Genomic DNA, 23,748 nt, shown 5'->3' with positions numbered 1-23,748 from the left:
GAGTTACAGGTGCCAATTTTCTTGCTACCCAGACACTTGATTACTGTGGAATATGTTGAGATTGGAAGGTTAAGCTCCAGGAGATCAGGAATTTCCAAGGGGGCCTGTTACAAACAAGCTTGCAAGAATATTTTCAAGCTTGTTAAGTATAGAACGAGGTTTTACATATGTGACTGTGTTCAGCCTCCCCCTTATCTAACAACTTCCTTCCAAAAAGCTTTAATCTTTAGAGTTAAATATCCTTCTTGAACGTGCATTGACAACCCCCCAGACCATTAGAAGGCTTGTAGATTCACAGCTACAGAGTTCCGTTTGCTAAAAAAATCTGCAGTGCAGATCTTGAAGGAATCTAAACAAATACAGTGAATGAAAGACTCTTAAAGAAGTGAATATAAGTCCTATAATAGTCTGCTTTCACAGCTCTTAAAATTGAACTATGAAATACATATAATAGGTCAGAGCAGACATATGCAAAGTCATCTAAAAGAAAAGAATACTTCCAGATCTGACCTTAACCTTATTAAGTATTAACCAGGTAGGTGTTAACATAGCTGAAGCAAGCTTACGTCTGATGCAGTAGCAGGTCAACCACTGAAACTTAGGATCTGGAGGCAAACATACGCAGGGGTCTTCAGCACAGGGGGTGGTGGTCCAAGAACAGGTGTCAAGGGAGATCTCTGTGGTGGAAAAAGATGCACTGGGGTATCATGGTTTAGCTAATGATCATTTAATCAAGCAGCAAATGCCTCTTATATAATCCTGTATGCACAAGCTATCTGGCTTCCTGTGTAGATTTGTCTTCCAGAGGAAAAATGTACTTGTCCACACTCATGAGTTTCTGATCCTCGATAGTTACATTTCTCATTTTAATTAATAATTTAATTCAGATACATGAGTCTTTACAAGTTTTCTTTGGCATTATATGTTACCAAAAAGCAAATCACCCATGGTGTTCCAACAAAGTTAAATTTCTGAGGCTACAAAGGTGGGTGGGGTTGGGGGTAGTCAGGGAAGGCCTCCCTGAGGACATGACATTTAGGCTGAGACCTAAAAAATAGACTGGAGTTGCGCAGGTGGAGGAAGGTAGAGGATGGAGGGAGCAGAGTTATTGGTGGAAGAAGTCCTCATGGCCTTTAAGCCTTGAGATGGGAAGGAGATTTGTGCTGTCAAGGAGAGAAAGAAGATCAGTGTGGCGAGAGCATGATGAAGGGAAGAAGCATCCGAGTGAACTCAGAAAACCAGTTAGAAGGCCACTGCAATAGTGCGGAAGAGAGGAGGTTGGATTGGACTCCAGTTGTGGCAGGGGGGGATGGAGAGAAGTCCATGGGAATAGAGGGTCATTCTCTTCCCATGCTCCACAAACCCATCTTTCTCAAGCTCCAACACAGACCCTATGTCCAACTGTCTACAGGGACCATGCCAAAAATGTCCCCTCAGTTTCAACACATCTAGGACAAAACCCAACTCCTTCAACTATTCTGCTCCCTCCCATGGTGGCTCATGGTGGAGGCAGCACCCTCCAGCCAACCGCACAAGCCAGAAACACTGTGCCATCCCTGACTCATTCCCTCACCTCTAGGTGACAGCCACATTCTAGGGATTCTACTTCCTGGACAGACCCATTCATTCATCAATTGGCAAATATTTATTGAATGACTATTTATTACATAATAGGAACAAGGACTACAGTAGTGCACCAGACAGTCAAAATTTCTTCCCTCAACAAGAGCCTTATGAAGTGAACTGACAAGTAAATGAGTAGATGGAGGAGTGTGGTGATGAGGATGAGAAATGCCAAGTGACAAGTTTGAGGGAAGAGTATTCCACTAACCTCTTCTTTCCAAGAAACAAAAAACAGGAACATATCATTAAATATCAGGCATGCATACCAGTCAGGATGCTTTTGGCTGCCAGCAACAGAATACCTGACAAAAAGTGGTTTAAACAGCATCCTAAAAGTAGGAAGTTCTGTTCCAAGTTCGATGTAGCTGTTCAACAATGTCATCAAGGATGTGACCTCTTTCCACCCATCATCATTCTCAGCATCCTCAGATGGCTTCACTTTCATCCTCAGGTTTGTTATCTCATGGTTCCAAAACAGCTGCCTTATTTGCAAACATCACAACCACATCAGGAAGAAGGAGGAAACCAGAGCTTCAAGAGAGTCATTCTCTCACGTTTCTCTCTTCTTATCAGGGAGAAAAATCTTTCCCAGAAGCTCTCCAAAAATACTTTCCCTGGGACTTCCCTGGTGGCGCAGTGGTTAAGAATCCACCTGCCAATGCAGGGGATACAGGTTTGACCCCTGGTCCAGGAAGATCCCACATGCCGTGGAGCAACTAAGCCCATGCACCACAACTACTGAGCCTGCACTCTAGAGCCCATGAGCTACCTCCTGGACAGCCCCCATTCAGTGGGCAACTACTGAAGCCCACTCGCCCAGAGCCTGTGCTCCGCAACAAGAGAAGCCAACACAATGAGAAGCCCGCGCATCCACTCGCCACACGCAGCAACAAGAGCCCACGTGCAGCAACTAAGACCCAACGCAGCCAAAAATAAATAAAATAAAATAAAATAGTTTATTAAAAAAATAAAAGTACTTTCCCTTGAGTCCTTTTGGCAGAACTGGGTCGTATGGCCATTCCTGGCTACAAAGGAGTCTGGGAAAGCATCTATCTGGCACACTTCTATTATTTGCAGGACACTTGTTATTGCAAGTGAGCTCTGCCATACTGCAGCAAAAGCAAGAGGAATGGCTACTGGACAGGTGCCAACATGCCTGTCTCAGTGGTATATGGTACCACTATACAGCATATAGTACCTTTGTGCCCAGACCACACTGGAGAGAGGCCATGGTGACAGACAAGACTGTCTATTTTGGGATTCACAAAGATTTGGGACAGAGACCTAAACTAATACCTCTTACACAGTGATACTTTGTTGAATACTTACTGAAATATTCCCACAGTACTTTAGATACCCCAGCCTCATACAAGGTTTTATAGCCTCTGACTAATAGGATTCTAAACAAAGGGTGAGGCAACCAGTGATAATGATCAAAGCAAGGAAACTTAGGGTCCATTCAAGTTCTAATCAGCCCTCTTAATCCAACAGTTGAATCCTGTAAATCATTCCACGTTGGAAGGTCCTTTTGGAAACAGCTGAGTTTCAGTTCAGTTCCAGCTCAATGAAACACTGAAAACAAATGTCCAAAATTTTCTACTTCTTGGTTCCAAATAAACAATGAGAAAGCCAGTTTTTTCCTGTTTGGGTTGGGTCCGTGGGATCCTAGCCCATAGAAGCTTTGAATTATAGCACAGTGACATGCAAGGACTTGAAGGGATAGAAATGAAGCACAGAGGAAAGTTGGCACAATACCAGGAAACCTGGTTAAAGTTAAGCCCATCAGACCAAGGAAACAATAGCAGCCAGGACATGAGTTAGTGACTCAAGAGCAAGCACATCTTAGGGCAACAACACGGGCCGGCCACAGGAGGAGCCAATCCAACAAGGAGGACTTTCTACATTCTGAGACCCCAGGTTGTCCTCTCAGCAAGAGGCTAGATCTGTGATAGCAACTAGCCACACACAGCACTTGAAATAAAGCTAGCCCAAATTGAGGTGGGCTTTAAGTATAAAATACACACTGGATTCAAACATGAAGGACAAAAAACATGTAAAATATCTCGATAATTTTTTTTTTAAGATTTATTATTTATTTATTTATATTTATTTTTGGCTGCGTCGGGTCTTAGTTGCGGCACACAGGATCTTCATTGAGGCGTCCAGGATCTTTCGTTGCAGCACACAAGCTCTTTGTTGTGGTCCGCGGGCTTCTCTCCAGTTGCGGCGTGTGGGTTTTCTCTTCTCTAGTTGTGGCGCACAGGCTCCAGGGCACGTGGGCTCTGTAGCTGTGGTGTGTGGGTTCCAGAGCGCATGGGCTCTGTAGTTTGTGGCACACGGGCTTTAGCTGAGGCTCGTGAGCTCAGTAGTTGTGGCACGCAGGCTTAGTCGCCCTGCAGCATGTGGGATCTTAGTTCCCTGACCAAGGATCAAACCCGCATCCCCGAAAAACAAATACCGTATGCTAACACATATATATGGAATCTAAAAAAAAAAAAAATGGTTCTGAAGAACCTAGGGGCAGGACAGGGATAAAGACGCAGACGTGGAGAGTGGACTTGAGGACATGGGGAGGGGGAGGGGTGGGCTGGGACGAGATGAGAGAGTCGCATGGACATATATACACTCCCAAATGTAGAATGGATGGCTGGTGGGAAGCAGCTGCATAGCACATGGAGATCAGCTCGGTGCTTTGTGACCACTTAGAGGGGTGGGATAGGGAGGGTGGGAGGTAGACACAAGAGGGAGGAGATATGGAGATATGTGTATACGTGTGGCTGATTCACTTTGTTATACAGCAGAAGCCAACGCACCATATTGTAGAGCAATTATACTCCAGTAAAGGTGTTGAAAAAAATCGTTATGATGCAACAGCCACCATCATCCATTTTAAAAGTACAAGACAAGCTCTTTAACAATCAGACACTTTACATCATTCCTTTTACTCCTTGAAACTATATTTCCATTTCACTTCTCCCACAGAATTTTATCCTGATGTAATACATTGATATTTTTATGCTTGACAGTCTTTTATTGATCACTCTCTCATATATCACAGCAACAAAACATGTACGCAAATTTGTTTAAAATTTGTTTCCTATAACCGTAAATAATAAATAATTATTAAAAAAAAAAAAGTGTCCCCTGCATTGTAAGGTAATTCTTTACCACTGGACCACCAGAGAAGTCCCTCAATAATTTTTTTATATTGATTAAAAATAGAGATGACAATACTTTGGATACAATGGGTTAAATAAAATATATTATTAAATTAATTTTACCTTTAAAAAATTTTTTAATGTGGCCGCTAGAAAATTTTAAATCATATATATGACTTGCATTTGCGACTCACGTTATATTTCTATTGGGTAATGCTGGGCTAGACCATGCCCAAGCCCTGGGCTCTTAATGGTTTATAAAGCCTCCATGGCAACTTAAATGGCACTGAGTTGTCAGAACTCATTTCCGGAGAATTCATTCTTCCCTTTGAAAGAATGAATGGGTAAAAAGCCTTTCCTCTATTACATTGCTAGCTAATTCTGGAGTCTTTATCACAAATCTGTGAGTTCAAAGACTATAAATGTCAATTTCAGGTAAAATTTTATACATTTCCAGGACTACCCTGTGCACAGCAAGTGTGTCATTTTTTAAAATAATTATTATCTAGCTACAGAATGAGGAGACTGATTTTCTTGTGTGTGGTATGAAGTTATTCTGAAGTTAGTGCCTGAAAAGGACCCTCAGAAACACTCAGAGCTAGGGCAGCACCGCTGGAAGAAGGGGGGGTGCCTCCCAATGTGCCCATGTAAGGATGCCATCACCCAGATGTACTAGTACCCATCAGTCACAGGCAATGAAAAGAGTGGCGCACTAAGGAATAGTGGGAGACTGGCAAATTGAAGATTGCACCCCCCCAACCTAAAAGCATTCACATTCAGATTTTTTTAACACTGTGCTAGGCAAACAAATCTCATTTGGCAGCTAAATTTCTTCTAATGGGCTCCATTTTACAAGTTCTGTTCCTAGGCACCTCTTATAAGTGCTCTACAATGCTTCTCAACCAAGGGCATTTATCAGAATTATGCATAATAGTCTTTGAAAAATGCAATTGTTCCCATCCCATCCTGGACCTACTGAATCTTTAGTGACTCTACAGATGTTTCTAGTGTGCCTTCCTATGTAAAAGTGACTGCAAACTCAGAAAACTCAGAGATCCATGGAAGCTGGAGTCATTAAGGATGGCTTCCTGGAGGAGGTGTGACTCTGCTCTTTTTCTGACACATCCCCTCCCTGACTCACCTGGACTTGGTCTTGGAAGCTCATTTGGGTTCCTCCTGGATCCCCTGACTACCAACATTTCCAGAAAAACTGCTAGGGTCCCAGAAAAATGATGCTCTTACCAAGGGGTCATGTTTTGATGGGCCCTGAGATTGACAGTGTACACAGTGTATATAGAAGGTGGTCAGGGGCAAAAGGAAGTGCCTGTAGTGGAGAATCTATTTCCTTTAGGTGCACAAAACTTACATGTGCCAAGTCAGCCCATATTGACCATCATTCCCATCTCGCTCTTACCCTTAGCCAAGGTGATGGCACAGAGTTCATCTTGCCCACCCTAATGGGCTACTGCTTTTCATCTGTAAGAATGAGCTAGAAATAGCCAACCAGATTTTACATAGACACAAAAAAAGCCAAGAGAAGAAGACTGACATTGTGATTCGCCAGGCCCTGCCCCTCCCCCTGCCTCTACCTCTCCACTCATTGTGTGAGGAAGGCTTGTGCTTCTCTCTCCTTCTACTGGGGACCTCCCTCAACATCCACACCTGTCCCACGTGTCCCGCCTCTGACCTTCCTTTCCTCATCCAATCACCTGCAGCCCCGCCCACCACTGCTCATTACAGGGCCCTCAAAGGCCCCAAGACACAGGCCCACTGCAGCCTGAGGAGCCCCTTCCTCAGCATCCTGGATCTGATGGATCAATACCCTTACCAGACCAGTGGATAATGTTTTTATTTTATTTTTATTTATTTATTTTTGCCGTACGCGGGCCTCTCACTGTTGTGGAGCATAGGCTCCGGACGCTCAGGCTCAGTGGCCATGGCTCACGGGCCCAGCCGCTCCGCGGCATGTGGGATCTTCCCGGACCGGGGCACGAACCCGTGTCCCCTGCATTGGCAGGCGGACTCTCAACTGCTGCGCCACCAGGGGAGCCCGGATAACGTTTTCGATGGTCACCCTAAAATACATGTGGTCAAACAGTCCAATGCAGACAGACTTTGTGTGCTTAATGCTGTGTTATAATTTGGTGCAAAGCATTATTTCTTTCCAGGCCGTGAGGTGAGGTCTGAGGATCAGTGTTAGGTGCCTGAGAGGCATGCATGCACCTGGCATCAGGATCAGCACAGTCACACCTGGACTGGATCAGGCCAACGCTTCCATGATCTAAGAGGTACCAAGACCCTAAGATGCCTGCACCAGCAGCCCCCTCCCATAGAGCCTGAAATTTCTCCATTGAAGTCTCAGTAAAAGAGCATTACGCTGTGACAGCAGCAACTCATTAAGACCTCAGATGTTAAAGCCCTAGTGGAATTAGTTTATCTGGTCTCTTCCTACCTAATAGCTGGTAAGATCAAATCCTATAGGAAAGAGATTCTAGACAGATTAGTTGTTTTGTTTGTTTGTTTGTTTTTGCGTTAGGCGGGCCTCTCACTGCTGTGGCCTCTCCCGTTGCGGAGCACAGGCTCCGGACACGCAGGCTCAGCAGCCATGGCTCACGGACCCAGCTGCTCCGCGGCGTGTGGGATCCTCCCGGACCGGGGCACGAACCCGTGTCCCCTGCATCGGCAGGCGGACTCTCAACCACTGCACCACCAGGGAAGCCCTAGACAGATTAGTTTTGATGGGAAATCCAAGAAGGTGGTCATCCAGAACTAAGACGGTGATCATGTAAAGGGAGGGAAAGAGGAGAGACAAATAAAAAGAAAGCAAGGACAATGCATGATTAAAACACATTCCCCATTGAGCACATCTCCATGAAGAGAAAAGGTAGTAGAAAACAAAAGAGGGAAAAGGCAATAGGCGAGGACCAGGGAGTTTAATCAGGTGTGTGCCTATGCCAGCAGGGCAGTGTATGGGGTCCACGTGGGTTAAGGAGCAGCTTTCCTCCTCCATGCCGTTTAGAACGTGGTTACTTCCTCTTCTCCTACTCCCTCTTCAAGGGATCACCTTGAAATCCCAGCTTGCCTGCCCTAAAAGCCATTTGATGTTTTCATCTCCCCAACATACTTGCCACCTTCTTCTGGTACCAGCACCTCCCTTTCTTTAGGAAATCTGTTTCTTCCCCATCCATGGGATTCTCTTGGGGCTGCCGGCCTCAACACCCTGCTCCCAGGCACAGGAAAGTCAAAGGACTCAGACCTGGTTTATCATATACTCCAATCCCCTGGCCACAGGGATTGGCCCAGGGAATAGCCACCTGACCCAAGCTGAGCCAATCAGATTCTGCACTGCAGGAATTTGAAATCTGAGCAGACATCCAGGATAGAAGGAAATTGGAGCTGGGTCTGACAACAGTGATCTGGAGAAAGGCTCTGAAATACTCAGAGTCACCATGGCTTCTCCCCGCAGCCAACCCCCTGAGGCCAGGTTACTATTACTTTCACATAGTGAACTATCCCCATATCTTTCCATTAAAATCACTTGGTACTTCGGTGAGTCAGAATCTGTTTCTGTTGTTGCAACCAACAACCAAAACTGATACAGAATATTGCAAGTGACATACCTAGAAGGAGAAATAAGCTAAGATGGGGTGGGGAGCTGAGGGAGGACCCTCACCCCCATAGATCCCCATCCCAGGCTGGGAATCTGATAATCTGATGCATGCTTAAACTATTAACTGATGTATGTTGTGACCCAAGCCATCTGTCCCCATGGTGAAAGCTTTAGAAAAGGCTTTGGCAGAAAAACATTAGCACATTGGAGTACTCTGGCTACTTTTAGGGGCTTACATTAAAGCAGGATGCACGGGCCTGTTGAGATTGTCTTTCTGCCTTTAGCAAATGCAACAGATCCTTGGGGTTGAATAACTGTGCCCTCCTCCTGTACACGTTATTGAGCTATTAGTTCTCAGTTCCAAATGCACCCTTCTGCACTCTGCTCTGTGATGCCAGGGCTGGGACTCTGCAACCCCCATTTCTCCCTTGCCTGTTGATTTCTACCGATGAAGTAGATCAGAGGGAGACTGGGAGACAAGATGAAGGGAGAGGGATTCGCTATTTTCATCAGCAGTCTCCAGTTTCTTGTCACTCCCCAAAATCTGACCCAGCAGGCTCCCTGGGAGGTCCCTTCCTTAGCTGAGTTCTGTCCCTGTGCTGAAATTAATGTCCTGAGTAGCAAACAGCTATCTGGGAGGATGAAGAGAAATGGGGAAGTCTGATCCCCAGGCTAAATACCTTCTATTATAAATTCATCCCTTGCCAAAAAAGCTTAGGAATTCCTAGCCATGATTGAGTGTCAACAACTAGGGAGCCACCTGGGGACAGAGGCAGTACTGGCTATAGACCTGAGCAAGAAAGGTCCTGTCCTGATTCCCCCCCACCCCCACCCCATGCTTTAAAGTGTCCTAATCTGACCTTCCTCTGGCCACGTCCTTCTCCATGGGACTAATAACACTGGCCCAGGGGATATGTCCACCTGGAGCCTGGGACCCTCTTCTAGACCACGCTTCAAGCACCTCAGATCACAGAACGTCCTTCCCAAGTGTCCTACAGCCTGCTTCCTGGGCCCGTGAAGGCCGCTTCCCTTCGTTATTCTTCTGAGTAGATCCTACGCTCCCAAGTTACACACCCCTTGATCCCTTGCTGCTGAGAGATGGCTGATGAAGGGTAGGGGCAAACAGAGCTTGGATGTGCTCACTGAGTTGACCACATGAGGGCATGAGGCAGAGCAGAGCTGAGTGGAAAGTAAAAGTGGGGGGACCACGGCGTTCTTGCTCCAGCCCCACAAATGTTAGGGGATGGCCTGACAGAAAGTAAATTGTCCCTGGATCCAAGGCAAAGGCCAGACAAAGCCATTAAACTGAGGACTGGGGGTATGGGCTAAGAGACAGTAATGCAAGGCTGGAGCCAGACTCAAACATCATGACCCACCAGTCAATGATGCTCCCTCAAATGTAACCAGTGAGATTTTCATTAAGCTTTATTGCCAGAGACACTGCAGACTGGACAAGCAGAAGCTTAAGGCAAACTCAGGCCCCAGAGCCCATGCCAGGAGGGAGTGGGCCTCAAGGCAGGCTAGCCCCAGCAGCAAAACCTGCCCAGTGCCCCTCAGGTGTGGCCGAGGTGAGCCCTGGATGGAGGGTCCAGCAAGCAGAGTGCAGGGGGACCACATTGGCTGACGGAGGACTCACCCATGGCCAGGGCAGTGAGTCCACAAACACGTGTACCCACTTACTCACCAGCCAGCAGCCATCATCTCCTGTTCCCTTTCCCCCCCCTTTTTTTTTTTTTTTTTTTTTTTTGGTACCCAGGCCTCTCCCTGTTGTGGCCTCTCCCGTTGCGGAGCACAGGCTCCGGACGTGCAGGCTCAGCGGCCATGGCTCACGGGCCCAGTCGCTCTGCGGCATGTGGGATCTTCCCGGACCAGGGCACGAACCTGTGTCCCCTGCATCGGCAGGTGGACTCTCAACCACTGCGCCACCAGGGAAGCCCACCCCTTTTTTAAGTGGACGTTTTTATTGTTCTCCTGCTCCTCCCCATAATGGCTACATATTGGCTGTGTTGTGGGTGGCACATTTATCCCTTCGCGAGGTCACGAGGAGTACATCCAGACCTGAGGGGGAAGGGTATTCAATAGACTTCTGGATGTCTCCCATGGGAAGGAGGTCTGAGCAACGCAGTTTTCTCTTAAGCAGGGACATTTTTGGAATTGTGTATATGGGAAGAAGAGGGTGTGTGAGCTGAGTGGCAAAGTGACTGTCGTCTTTGTCCAGTCTGTGCCCACCTCCCAACCCTGACCCTCTGGTTACAGACCTTGAACCCCTGGCCACTGAGGGAGGCCCATGAGCCAGGTTAGGACAATCACTGCACTTTACCACAGTGATTGATTCAGGAGGTCATATGACAGCAGTTGCTGGAGTCGCTGAGAAAGAACTCCTTTCTTTCACGATGATGCATCTGCTGAAATGTGAGTTCAAGGCTGTCAGCAGCCACGTTCCCTGCTGTGTGGAGAAAGTCCCCTGGGAGTAGGAGAGAACAAGGAACAGATAGAGAGAGACACAGAGTATGCTCTAGAAGGCTCAAGTCCCTGACGTCCCTATAAATTCACTGACTCCTGCGTGTCTTCCTCACCTTTTGATTCTATGAGCTTCCTCACCTTTTCTGCTTAAGCTCGTGTAAAAAGTATAACTGTCTCTTTCACCTAAGACTCCCAATTAATCAACCAACCCGAACATTTGAGTTGATCTTTCTTAAACCATGACCTTTTACAATACTTTTTCATTCTGTTTGTCTGTCCTTGCCAACCAAATAAATTTTATTGAGCTTTATTTTCAATAGTTTGTATTTCAAAAGAAAATAGATAATTGACTTAATTAGAATTAATTATGACTGGAGGGATATTTCTGTCTCCTCGTGGATAAGTCTAGAGGTAGGCTGTCCACAGTTATGTGCCCCCAACTGCTCGGGGACCCAGGCCCCTTCTGTCATTCCCAAGGGAACCTCCTGGTCTCAGGTGACTGTTCTAGATCAGCAGTTGTCAATGAATGGCATTTCCCCCCTGAGAACAATAGGCAATGTGTGGAGACAATTTTGAGTGTCACAGCCGGGTTGGGGGGAGGGGACGGGTGCCACTGGCATCTAGAGAGTACAGGCTAGGGATGCTGCCAAATGTTATACAACAGCACACCCTGGAGAATCGTACAAGCCCAAAGTGTGAATAGTGTCAGGGCAGGGAAACCCTGTCTAAATCTAGCTATAACAGCTGTGATACAACACTGTTGGTGGGAATGTAAATTGGTGCAGCCACTATGGAAAACAGTACAGAGGTCCCTCAAAAAACTAAAAATAGAGCTACCATATGATCCAGCAATCCCACTCCTAGGCATATATCCAGACAAAACTATAATTCAAAAAGATACATGCACCCCAATGTTCATAGCAACACTATTTACAATAGCCAAGACATAGAAGCAAACTAAATGTCCATGGACAGATGAATAGATAAAGAAAATGTAGCATATATATATACATGTATATATATAGACATGTGTGTGTATATATATATACATGTATACATATATATATATATATATATGTGATGGAATACTACTCAGCCATAAAAAAGAATGAAATAATGCCATTTGTAACAACATTGTTGGACCTGGAGAATATCATACTAAGTGAAGTAAGTCAGAAAGAGAAAGACAAATACCATATGATATCACTTATATGTGGAATCTAAAATATGACACAGATGAACTTATTTATGAAACAGAAACAGACTCACAGAGGTACAGAACAGACTTGTGGTTGCTAAGTGGCAGGAGGGGTAGATTGGGAGTTGGGATTAGCAGACGCAAATTATTATATATAGGATGGATAAACAACAGGGTCCTACCGTAGAGCACAGTGAACTATATTTGATATCCTGTAACAAACCATAATGGAAAAGAACAAAAAAAGCTGGAAAAGTGCAAATGACCCAAATGGAGAGAGTGGAGAGGAAAAAGGGAGCTGGCGAGTCCCTGGGGTTGTTTCTGTTTGCGGAATAGAGGGAGGTAGAAGAATCAGTGAAGACAGCAGGTAAATAATTCTGAGTAAACCTCAACTTAATTAAAAATAAATAAATTTTTAAAAATAAAGCACTTTGGGAGATAGAATTAAGACTTAGTGATCGATTTCATGAGGGGAATAAGACAAAGGAAGTCATCAAAGATGACTGTCCTGGACAACTGAAGTGATGGTGACACTCACTGAAAAGCGAAACACAGAAAAGAAGCAAGTTGCAGCAAAATCCTAGTAGAGGCTTCCAGGAGGCAGTTGGCCATAGTGGTCTGGGCCTTAGGAAAGTGATTTGGACTGCAGGTGATAATTCAAACCATGAATCAATAAAATGACCTCAAGGAGTGAGAAGATGAACAAGCGACCCCAGAGAAAACCAGCCTTTAAGCTGAAACAGAAGAAAAAAGGCATTAGAGAGGCCAAGAAGCAGTAACCAGAGAGGTGGGAGGAGAACCAGGAGAGTGGGCACCGCAGAATCCAAAGCAAAACAGATTTAAAGAAGGGAGTGCTAATAGTGGTTTCTGTTTCTGAGAGGTTGTCCATGTGATTCCACAACAAGGAGGTCCCTGATGACCTTAGGAGGAAGAGCTTGGCATGGTGGGAGCAAAAGTTGGAGAGCCTTGGATTTAGGGGAGAGTGGGGGACAGGAAGTAGAGACAGTGAGTTGGAAAATGTTTGCCAATCTGTAAATAGTTTTTATAGGTTACTTTTTTTGTTTGTTTGTTTTTGGCGGTACACGGGCCTCTCACTTTTGTGGCCTCTCCTCTTGCGGAGCACAGGACGCGTAGGCTCAGCTACCATGGCTCACAGGCCCAGCCGCTCCGCAGCATGTGGGATCTTCCCGGACCAGGGCACGAACCCGTATCCCCTGCATCAGCAGGCGGACTCTCAACCACTGCGCCACCAGGGAAGCCCACTAATGCTGTTTTTTTATAATCACTGACTGCACACTAGGCAAAGTTTGTGTCTAGCGCCTTCCCAGCTCCTTGTCAGTGCTCAATGTCAATGTCAATGCTCCTTGTCACTCAAGATCCAGTGCTCTTCTACTGCCACACCCAAGTATCTCCCTGCAGACGCCCTCCCAGATCCCCCTCCTTCAAGATGCCCCACACCTCAGAATCCTTCTTATCTCCATCCCTCTTACCTCCCTTTCCCAATCTCCTGTCATCCTTTCCCTCTCTCCTTTAAGGAGTGTTCCAGGTGTTTGTACTTTAAAGGAAGACTTTGGCAACCCCAAAGAGACTCCAAGTTGGAGACTAGAAAGAGGTAAATTCAAACGGCATCTTTTGGGGAGGTTTGGGAGGAGAGCGCTTGAACAATCAGCAGTCTCCCTGGTGTGTCTTCTCCATCTTCTGGCCATAGCCTCCTACACGAACCAGAAGACCATCAATTTTACACCAGCTGTGAGAAGATACTTACTCCCAGCCCCCACCCCCAGCAGTAGGTTCTCATTAATACTTGCTACCTTCTAAATCTAAAAATGACTCGGGGACTTCCCTGGTGGCGCAGTGGTTAAGAGTCCTCCTGCCAATGCAAGGGATACAGGTTCGAGCCCTGGCCTGGGAAGATCCCACATGCCACCAAGCAACTAAGCCTGTATGCCACAACTACTGAAGCCCACACTCCTAGAGCCCATGCTCTGCAACGAGAGAAGCCACCACAATGAGAAGCCCGCGCACTGCAACAAAGAGTAGCCCCCTGCTCGCCGCAACTAGAGAAAGCCTGTGCACAGCAACGAAGACCCAACGCACCTAAAAATTAAATAAATAACGTGTTTTTTAAAATGACTTGACACCTCCTTTCCTTTGAAGTTGGGGTGTTCTTTTCAGGGAGAAAGTCTGTTAGGATAAATAAAACATTGGTATATATAAGTATTTTTCAAAGCGTCTCTGAAACATCAGTCCTTCCTTGGGAAGCCTCTCTCTTCCAACCCTGCTCTGATTATTAACTAAGAACCCATTGAAACTGAGATTTCCTTCAGCCCTGCATAACTGGCATTTGAATAAGCCATTAATGGTGTCTAAATAGGCCTTCTTAATAAAAAGGATCACCTGGAAGACAAATGTCACACTCCTATTATGCAGCTGCCCATAAAACCCCAGACAGCTTCCTGCTTCCCAGTTTGGACCTCCTGTGCCCACCCAGGGCAGGTGCCATTTCCCCAGTGGCTCAGTCTTTGTTCTAGGTTTCAGGTGTCACACCCTGTGGTCTTACTGAGGTCACTTGAAATTTAAAGGCAGCACCGTATCTGCTGGAGGAGAGGAGGTCTCACAGGCCAGCACACACTTCCCCCTAACGAGAGAACCCCTCCACCCCCGCCTTGGTCATACCTCATTATCCCTCAACTCGCTCACCTCCTACTCTACTCCCAACCAGGAAGAGCCCTCCTTCTGTCCACCCAGCTAAGGGCTGCCTGTTCCTCCAAAGTCCGCTACAAGCCCCACCTCCTCTCTGAAGCCTCTGTTGCGCACTTAAGTGACCTTTCCTTCCAACACTCACACTGTAGATGGCAACATGTGTTTGGTTTGTGTAGCTCCTGGAGACACCTCCGAGAAGATGCAGTAGAAAGGAGGGCGAACTCTGCCAGCGGTAACTGTCTCCCGACGTTAAGTTCCCGGAGGAGAGGAAGTGCGCGCTGCCACATGCCTAGCAAAGGGCAATGTAAATGGCAGACACATGATAAATACTTTCTGGTTAAAGAGAACGGGGATGACACCGTTCAGTCATTTGTTCATAATATAACCAATAATATTAGTTGCTTAAGCCTGTCGTGGACTGAGGACATCAGGACAGACACCAATAATATTAGTTGCTTAAGCCTGTCGTGGACTGAGGACATCAGGACAGACACGGGAGCCGCGCTCCAAGCTGTAACACTCCGAGAACTCCGCCAGCTTGAGAAACCGCTCTGGGGAAGGATGCTTCCCTCGCTGGGGGCTGGGAGGCCGGCAGGTGGGGACCCCGGCGGGGCAGAACCACGGGGCGGGCAGCGGGCGGGAAGGAAGGGCGCTCGGGCTGCCGAGGCCCGTCCCCGCCATGCCCAGCTCCCTCTGCAAAGTCGCTCTTGCGACCAAGGACTCAAGACCCCCGGAGCCTACGGCCGGCGCTCGGCGGTGCGAGCCCGTGGCGAACGGGGCGGCACCGGGAGCGGCGGAGGCGGCAGCGGGGCCTCGAGCGCGGGGGTCTCGACCGTCCTGCCAGCCCGGGTGGTCACCGTCTGCAAAGACCGCTTTTCTCGGCGGTGTAGGGAATCGCCTGCCGCCGTGCTGGCTGAAAACCCGACGGCTTAAATGCATTTTCTTAGGTTCAAACGTTGCCTTCTTTAGGGACTTTTTAAAAACTGAAATAAGGCCACTTAAGGCCCTCACTAGTCTGGTACTGACGAGACTGCCCAGTCCCTTAAGTCAACAGACCTCCTCAGATGCATAAAACTGCTAAAAATTTCCTTAAGCACACTTGCTCTTTGAAACTCCGTGCCTTTTACATGTGTTCTTCCTTCTTCTGAAACAGCCTTTTTCTTCTATCTCCTATTTGTCCTTCAAGACTGTTTTAGTGGTCACCTCTTCTAAGAAGGCCTCCTAATACCTCCCTTTCCAGGTCAGGTGCCTCCCCTCTGTGCTCTTTCAGCACTTTAGAAATATCTCTGTTACATCACTTGCCACCTTTATCTGGTCTCTGTCACTGAAAAATTATTCACAACCTAAAAGTTGAGAGTTATGTTTTATTTGGCGGGAATTTTTAGGTCTTCAAGCCTGGGAGGCTGCATCTCAAGTAACCCTGAGAGAACTGCTCCAGGAGGTGAGGGGGGAGCCAGGATACATAGGAGCTTTGCAACAAAGGGCAGGTAGTCTGAACGGCAAAAGATTATTGTTAATTAAAGAAAACCAGACCGCTCAAATCAAGGAATTTAGTGCTTTTCTATGTATGGGAAGAGGCAAGAGTCTGGGCTCACTGAAATCATTCCTTTGATATGTACCTCAGCTATCTGGGGCCAGTATCCTGTGTTCTCCTGTCCTGAGTTTCCTCAGCGCTCGCTGTGGGTAGTGGCTGCAGTCTGATGGCTGCTACATGGCAGGTATCCTTTTCCTTCCTGAGTTCCCTCAGGGCTCACCAGCTCACCACAGGCTGTGGCTGCAACTGTTGATGACTATGACATCCTTCATCCCCAGCAAACTGAGCTGGGTGTCGGCAGAAACTTTATTTCTGCACACCCAGTGCCTGACCCAATGCCAGGCACATAGTACATCTCAGTAAACATTGCACGTATGAGGGAATGGATGACTTGAATCCTGGTACCAGCTACCCAAGGGCTCAGAGAATGACTTTTGGTTCTTATTAATCTCTAATTATTGAGAGTTTAATGTTCTTCATGTTATAAATTTCCAATAATTGCTTAATCACTGCTTTATAGCAAATTTATAATCCAGGTTCTTTCACATCTGTTAAACCATCTTCTGGCCTTTCACCGAGTTTGATTTGACAATTGAGGAAAGTGGGGGCTCCCTGGCAGAACTGAAGCAGCTCATTCTCGGAGATGTAATAGGTTTGTCTCGGTGCCTGAATGACATCTACATCTCCAGGGCCAGAGAGGAGTAGAGGATGATGTGTTAAATTGCTCAGCAGCACCAATCACTGGTACAGGAGACCAAAGAAAGGAGAAGTCCTCAGAAGCAGCAGGAGCCAGAGCAAGGTTCAGGGAGAAGGTGGGGCTTGAGGGAGGTCACAAAAGATGAATAAACCCCAAATGGATCCGTGGTTCCATTGTCCCCCAAGGGGTATCTGGCAATGTCTAGAGACAATCTGGATATCACAACCAATGGCAGGGGCTGGCATCTAGTGGGAAAAAGCCAAGGATGCTGCTAAAAAGTTCTACAGTGCCCAACACAGCCCCTGCAACAAAGAATTACCCACCCCAAAATGTCAATAGTGCTGAAGTTGAGAAACCCTGGAAAAGATGGAGAGAGGAGGGAGAGAAGGCCGGGCAGAGAAAATGGTGTGAGCAAAGGCACAGAGGTAGAAATGCGCAACAAGTTACTTGAGAGCAGAGACTGCATCTTCTCTGTATCCTCAACACATCAGTATGTGCCTGATGGGTAATTATTTGTTGGATAAATGAATGAACACTGGCCATCCTTGAATCCTATCCTACCTCTTTGGCAGCAAAGTCCTCTGCTCAGAATAAAGAAAGAAGTCAGCCTGGCTGATGGTTCTTTTCCTGATTTCACCTGCCCTGCTTTTTTCCTCAACCCAAATCTTCAGAAAAGGAAGGTTGCCTCTCTTACCCAGTTACTCATCCTCCTCAATTCACTTACCTCCTCACACCCAGCCCACTCTCAATACTCATCAAAGCTGACGCCTGGTGTCATCCGGCAGGTTTCAGGAAAGAGCAGTGCCAGCCCTTAACCCTCACTGAGCAGGCAGGTGGCAGGTGCTGGGAAACGGTATCCACCCATTTCATCCACTATAGGCCTTTTGTGACTCCCAGCAGCTCAGCCCGACCTCCCAGCCCCCAGCGAGTCACCAGGGTGGAGCCTCAGGCCCTGAGACTTCCACCCTCTTCTGGAAGACTTTTGAGTAAATGATAGGTGCCCTGTGGGCCCAGGTCCATTGAACATCTTTTTATGCATATCTCAATCAGGGCCATCTCCTTAAAATCTAATTGCTTCACAGAACTTAACACCACCCATTTTAATGTGTACAAAGAGTGGTCAGTGAAACTGCTCAGGACAACAAATGTAGGCAGGGCAAGCCCATGCCTCAAGGCATCTGGCTCAGTAAACAAGTCCGAGAAACAGAAGAGGATGAAACACCCATCAGCACATGCAAAGCCAGGAGGACCCTGTCTATTGCCTGCCTCCAATCTGTCTACTTCCTGATTTTCCCACTCCTGCTCTCTTTTCAGGCCTCATAGCCCTCAAGATATCTCCCTCTCTCTCTCTCTCCCTCTCTCTCTCTCCTTATCGAAACACACTTTCATGAGATTTGCTATCAGTCACCGACCCTCAGGCTAGTGTAGCCTGTGGCCCCAGAGGGCTAGAGTCTCTTATCTCTGGTTATAGAAGAAAAAACAGTTTGTCCTTCACAAAATTTATTTCAGGCTCTGGAGCACAGAGAATGTGGGATTTTGTGTGGTGTTTGTGTGGGGTTGGGTGGGGGACCTCCCTGGGATTCCTGAGGGAACAGCATTATCACCTCCTTCACAGAAGCCCAACTCTGACTCTTCTAGATCAATTCATTCCTCAGATGAGCAATAGCAGTTCCAAAGCTAAGTCACATAGTTTAGTGGCAAAAACAGTATTTAAATTCAGATCTGTTCCACCCCAAGGGCTGCAGCCATAACTCCTAAGCAGGGGGAACAGGAAGTGGCACCGAAGAGGACAGAAGTATGCACACAGATTGAAATCTATAGCAGGCCTGGCAGTTCAGGCAGGGTAAATGGAGTGTCAGACGTGCACTCATACACACAGGCATGCACGCACGCAGGCAAACACGCAGGCACACGGCCAGATCAAGGGAAGGGCCTGGAATTTCCTCCCCTAATAGACATCATAGAGCCAGATGCACCAAGCTGGCTGGTGGGGATACGGGAGGAGCCTCCATAAGCAATCACGTGCTGCTAAGTATTGCCTTATCTCTGACAATTTTAAGTTAGGAAAGAGAAACATTAACAAGTAGAAGTGGTGTGGCAACATACTCTGTAATGACCTATATGGTAAAAGAATCTAAAAAAGAGTGGAGGGCTTCCCTGGTGGTGCAGTCATTGAGAATCTGCCTGCCAATGCAGGGCACACGGATTTGATCCCTGGTCCGGGAAGATCTCACATGCTGTGGAGCAACTAAGCCCGTGTGCCACAACTACTGAGCCTGTGCTCTAGAGTCCATGAGCCACAGCTATTGAGCCCATGTGCTGCAACTACTGAAGCCCACGCACCTAGAGCCTGTGCTCCACAACGAGAGAAACCACTGCAATGAGAAGTCCACGCACTGCAATGAAGAGTAGCCCCCTCTCGCCGCAACTAGAGAAAGCCCACATGCAGCAACGAAGACCCAACACAGCCAAAAATAAATAAATAAAATAAAAAAGAGTGGTTATGAAACAGGAGGGAAGGAAGCCAGGCACAACTTTTGAAAGAATGACAGAGCCCAAGGACACGACATAAACTGAATAGAACCAAATGGGTCCAAGATGGCAGACAAGTCGACTTCCGTGAGACCTTGAGCCTAAGTATACACTCATATCAGCAAGCTAAATGACACACCTATAGGTGCCATGACAGTTCCAAGACCAACCATAAGGATCAAAAAGTGGACGGTGGCCCAATTCCTGGAAATCCCCGCCCCTTCCTAAAATAGCTGGAATACTCCTTCCACTCATTAGCCTATGAAATTACCCTCCGCTATAAAAACTGACAACCCCATACGCTGGTGCCTTTCTTACCTTCTGAGATGGCCCACACTCTGTCTGTGGAGTGTGTTTCTCTCTAAATAAATCCACTTCTTACCTGTCACTTTTTCTCTCACTGAATTCTTTCTGTGATGAGACATCAAGAACCTGAGCTTCATTAAGTCCTGATACCAGGACCTTGTCTATTGCCTGCCTCCAGCCTGTCTGCTTCCTGATTTTCCCACTCAGATGTGTGATCTCAGTTGGAAGACCGTGGGTTTGGGCTGGATTCGAGTCCCAGCTGCGTGGATTCAAGTCCCAATCTGGGTTTTGGCCAGGCTCAAGTCCCGGGTGCATGGGTTCAAGTCCCAATCTGAGGTGCACGGTTTCAGATATATGTATGTGTATAACTGATTCACTTTGCTGTACAGGAGAAACTAACACAACATTGTAAATCAACTATTCTCCAATAAAAATTAATTACAAAAAAAAAAAGTGGTGTGGCTTCTCAGTACTTCTGTCTGAGTACAAAGAAAGAACTAGCTGAGGCCATGAAAGTGACAGAAAACTCGTGAGATGGTGATTTCTCTCCTAATGTTGAAAGTGGACTTTAAAATACATAGATGGATTTTAAGATACATACGTGGATACATAAATATGTATAGAAAAAATGACAAGCCCAAATAAACATACATTAACAGTATTTTTCTATGATGCAGGGATTACATTGTTTTATTATTTTGTTATTTTTCTCTTTTGGATTTTCTGGATTTTCATGTTTGTTATAATAAACAAATATTACTTTCATAATATATATATAATATATATGTTTTGAAATTAATGATAATAAACAGCCAGGACTTGCCTATCTGTCTCCATCTTACTACTTCCCTCGTTTTGTCTTTTCCCTCACTTTTGCTCTCTCTTGATCTGTCTCATCAAGACAGCGTCTAGGAGGCAAAGTCCCTGGCACACTGGGCAGTGCAGGTGGCACAGATTTCCCAGCTCTGACCCTGAGGACACCAGGCCACCCTGTGTGCTGCAGGCTACCGCCCTGAGCCTCCAGCAGCCCCGGGTCCCCATCACTGCACATCAGCCAAGCAGCTCCAGGGATTTGGATGTCCGTGTCTTTGGGGGACCATTACTTTACCTGCCACAAGCCATGTGGCTGACAGGGTCTTGGTGCTCAAGCCAGTGTCAGGCCTGAGCCTCTGAGGTGGGAGAGCTGAGTTCAGGACATTGGACCACCAGAGACCTCCCAGCCTAACATAATATTAATCAGCGAGAGCTCTCCCATAGATCTCCCTCTCAACGCTAAGACGCAGCTCCACCCAACGAGCAACAAGATCCAGTACTGGACACTCCATACCAAACAACTAGCAAGACAGGAACACATTAGCAGAGAGGGTGCCTAAAATCATAATAAGTTCACAGACACCGCAAAACACACCACCGGACGCAGTCCTGACCACCAGAAAGACAAGATCCAGCCTCATCCAGTGGAATACAGGCATCAGTCCCCTCCAACCGGAAGCCTACACAACCCACTGAACCAAACTTACCAACTGGGGACAGACACAAAAAATACCAGTAACTACGAGCATGCAGCCTGAGAAAAGGAGATGCCAAATACAGTAAGTTAAGCAAAATGAGAAGACAGAGGAATACACAGCAGATGAAAGAGCAAAGTAAAAACCCACAAGACCAAACAAATGAGAGGAAACAGGCAGTCTACCTGAAAAACAATTCAGAGTAATGAGAGTAAAGATGATCCAAAATCTTGGAAAAAGAATTGAGAAAATACAAGAAACATTTAACAAGGACCTAGAAGAACTAAAGAGCAAACAAACAATGATGAACAACACAATAAATGAAATTAAAAATTCTCTAGAAGGAATCAATAGCAGAATAACTGAGGGAGAAAAATGGATAAGTGACCTGGAAGATAAAATAGTGGAAATAACTACTGCAGAGCAGAATAAAGAAAAAAGAATGAAAAGAATTGTGGACAGTCTCAGAGACCTCTGAAACAGCATTAAATGAAACAACATTCGAATTATGGGGGTCCCAGAAGAAGAAGAGAAAAAGAAAGGGACTGAGAAAATATTTGAAGAAATTATAGTTGAAAACGTCCCTAATATGGGAAAGGAAATAGTCAATCAAGTACAGGAAGCTCAGAGAGTCCCATACAGGATAAATCCAAGGAGAAACATGCCAAGACACATATTAATCAAACTATCAAAAATTAAATACAAAGAAAAAATATTAAAAGCAGCAAGGGAAAAACAACAAATAATATACAAGGGAATCCCCATAAGCTTAACAGCTGATCTTTCAGCAGAAACTCTGCAAGCCAGAAGGGAGTGGCAGGACATATTTAAACTGATGAAAGGCAAAAACCTACAACCAAGATTACTCTACCCAGCAGGGATCTCATTCAGATTTGATGGAGAAATTTAAACCTTTACAGACAAGCAAAATCTAAGAGAATTCAGCACCACCAAACCAGCTTTACAACAAATGCTAAAGGAACTTTTCTAGGCAGAAAACACAAAAGAAGGAAAAGACCTACAATAACAAACACAAATCAATTAAGAAAATGGTAATACATACATATCGATAACTACCTTAAATGTAAATGGATTAAATGCTCCAATCAAAAGACATAGACTGTATAAATTGATACAAAAACAAGACCAGTATATATGCTACCTACAAGAGACCCACTTCAGACCTAGGGAAACATACAGACTGAAAGTGAGGGGATGGAAAAAGATATTCCATGCAAGTGGAAAACAAAAGAAAGCTGGAGTAGCAATTCTCACATCAGAAAAAATAGACTTTAAAATAGAGAATGTTACAAGAGACAAAAAGGAAACTACATAATGATCAAGATATCAATCCAAGAAGAAGATAAAACAATTGTAAATATTTATGCACCCAACATAGGAGCACCTCAATACATAAGGCAAATGCTAACAGCCATAAAAGGGGAAATTGACAGTAACACAATCATAGTAGGGGACGTTAACACCCCACATTCACCAATGGACAGATCATCCAAAATGAAAATAAATAAGGAAACACAAGCTTTAAGTGACACATTAAACATGATGGACTTAATTGATATTTATAGGACATTCCATCCAAAACAACAGAATACACTTTCTTCTCAAGTTCTCATGGAACATTCTATAGTATACATCATATCTTGGGTCACAAATCAAGTCTTGGTAAATTTAAGAAAATTGAAGTCATATCAAGTATCGTTTCCGAACACAACACTATGAGACTAGATATCAATTACAGGAAAAGAACGGTAAAAAATACAAACACATGGAGCCTAAACAATACACTACTTAATAACCAATAGATCACTGAAGAAATGAAAGAGGAAATCAAAAAATACCTAGAAACAAATGACAACGAAAACGCGACGACCCAAAACCTATGGGATGCAGCAAAAACAGTTCTAAGAGGGAAGTTTATAGCAGTACAATCCTACTTCAAGAAACAAGAAACATCTCAAATAAACAACCTAACTTTAAACCTAAAGCAATTAGAGAAAAAAGAACAAAAAACCCCCAAAGTTAGCAGAAGGAAAGAAATCATAAAAATCAGATCATAAATAAATGAAAAAGAAATGAAGGAAACATAGCAAAGATCAATAAAACTAAAAGCTGGTTCTTTCAGAAGATAAACAAAATTGATAAACCATTAGCCACACTCATCAAGAAAAAAAGGGAGAAGACTCAAATCAATAGAATTAGAAATGAAACAGGAGAAGTAACAACTGACACTGCAGAAATACAAAGGATCATGAGAGATTACTACAAGCAACTATATGCCAATAAAATAGACAATCTGGAAGAAATGGACAAATTCTTAGAAAAGCACTACCTTCTGAGCCTGAACCTGGAAGAAATAAAAAATATAAACAAACCAATCACAAACACTGAAATTGAG

The sequence above is a fragment of the Monodon monoceros genome, unplaced genomic scaffold, assembly GCF_005190385.1.
Source record: "Monodon monoceros isolate NGI ecotype Baffin Bay Population unplaced genomic scaffold, NGI_Narwhal_1 Super_Scaffold_1, whole genome shotgun sequence".
NCBI lineage: Eukaryota > Metazoa > Chordata > Mammalia > Artiodactyla > Monodontidae > Monodon > Monodon monoceros.
The sequence above is the reverse complement of the archived record's forward strand: the minus strand, read 5'-3'. Positions refer to the sequence as shown.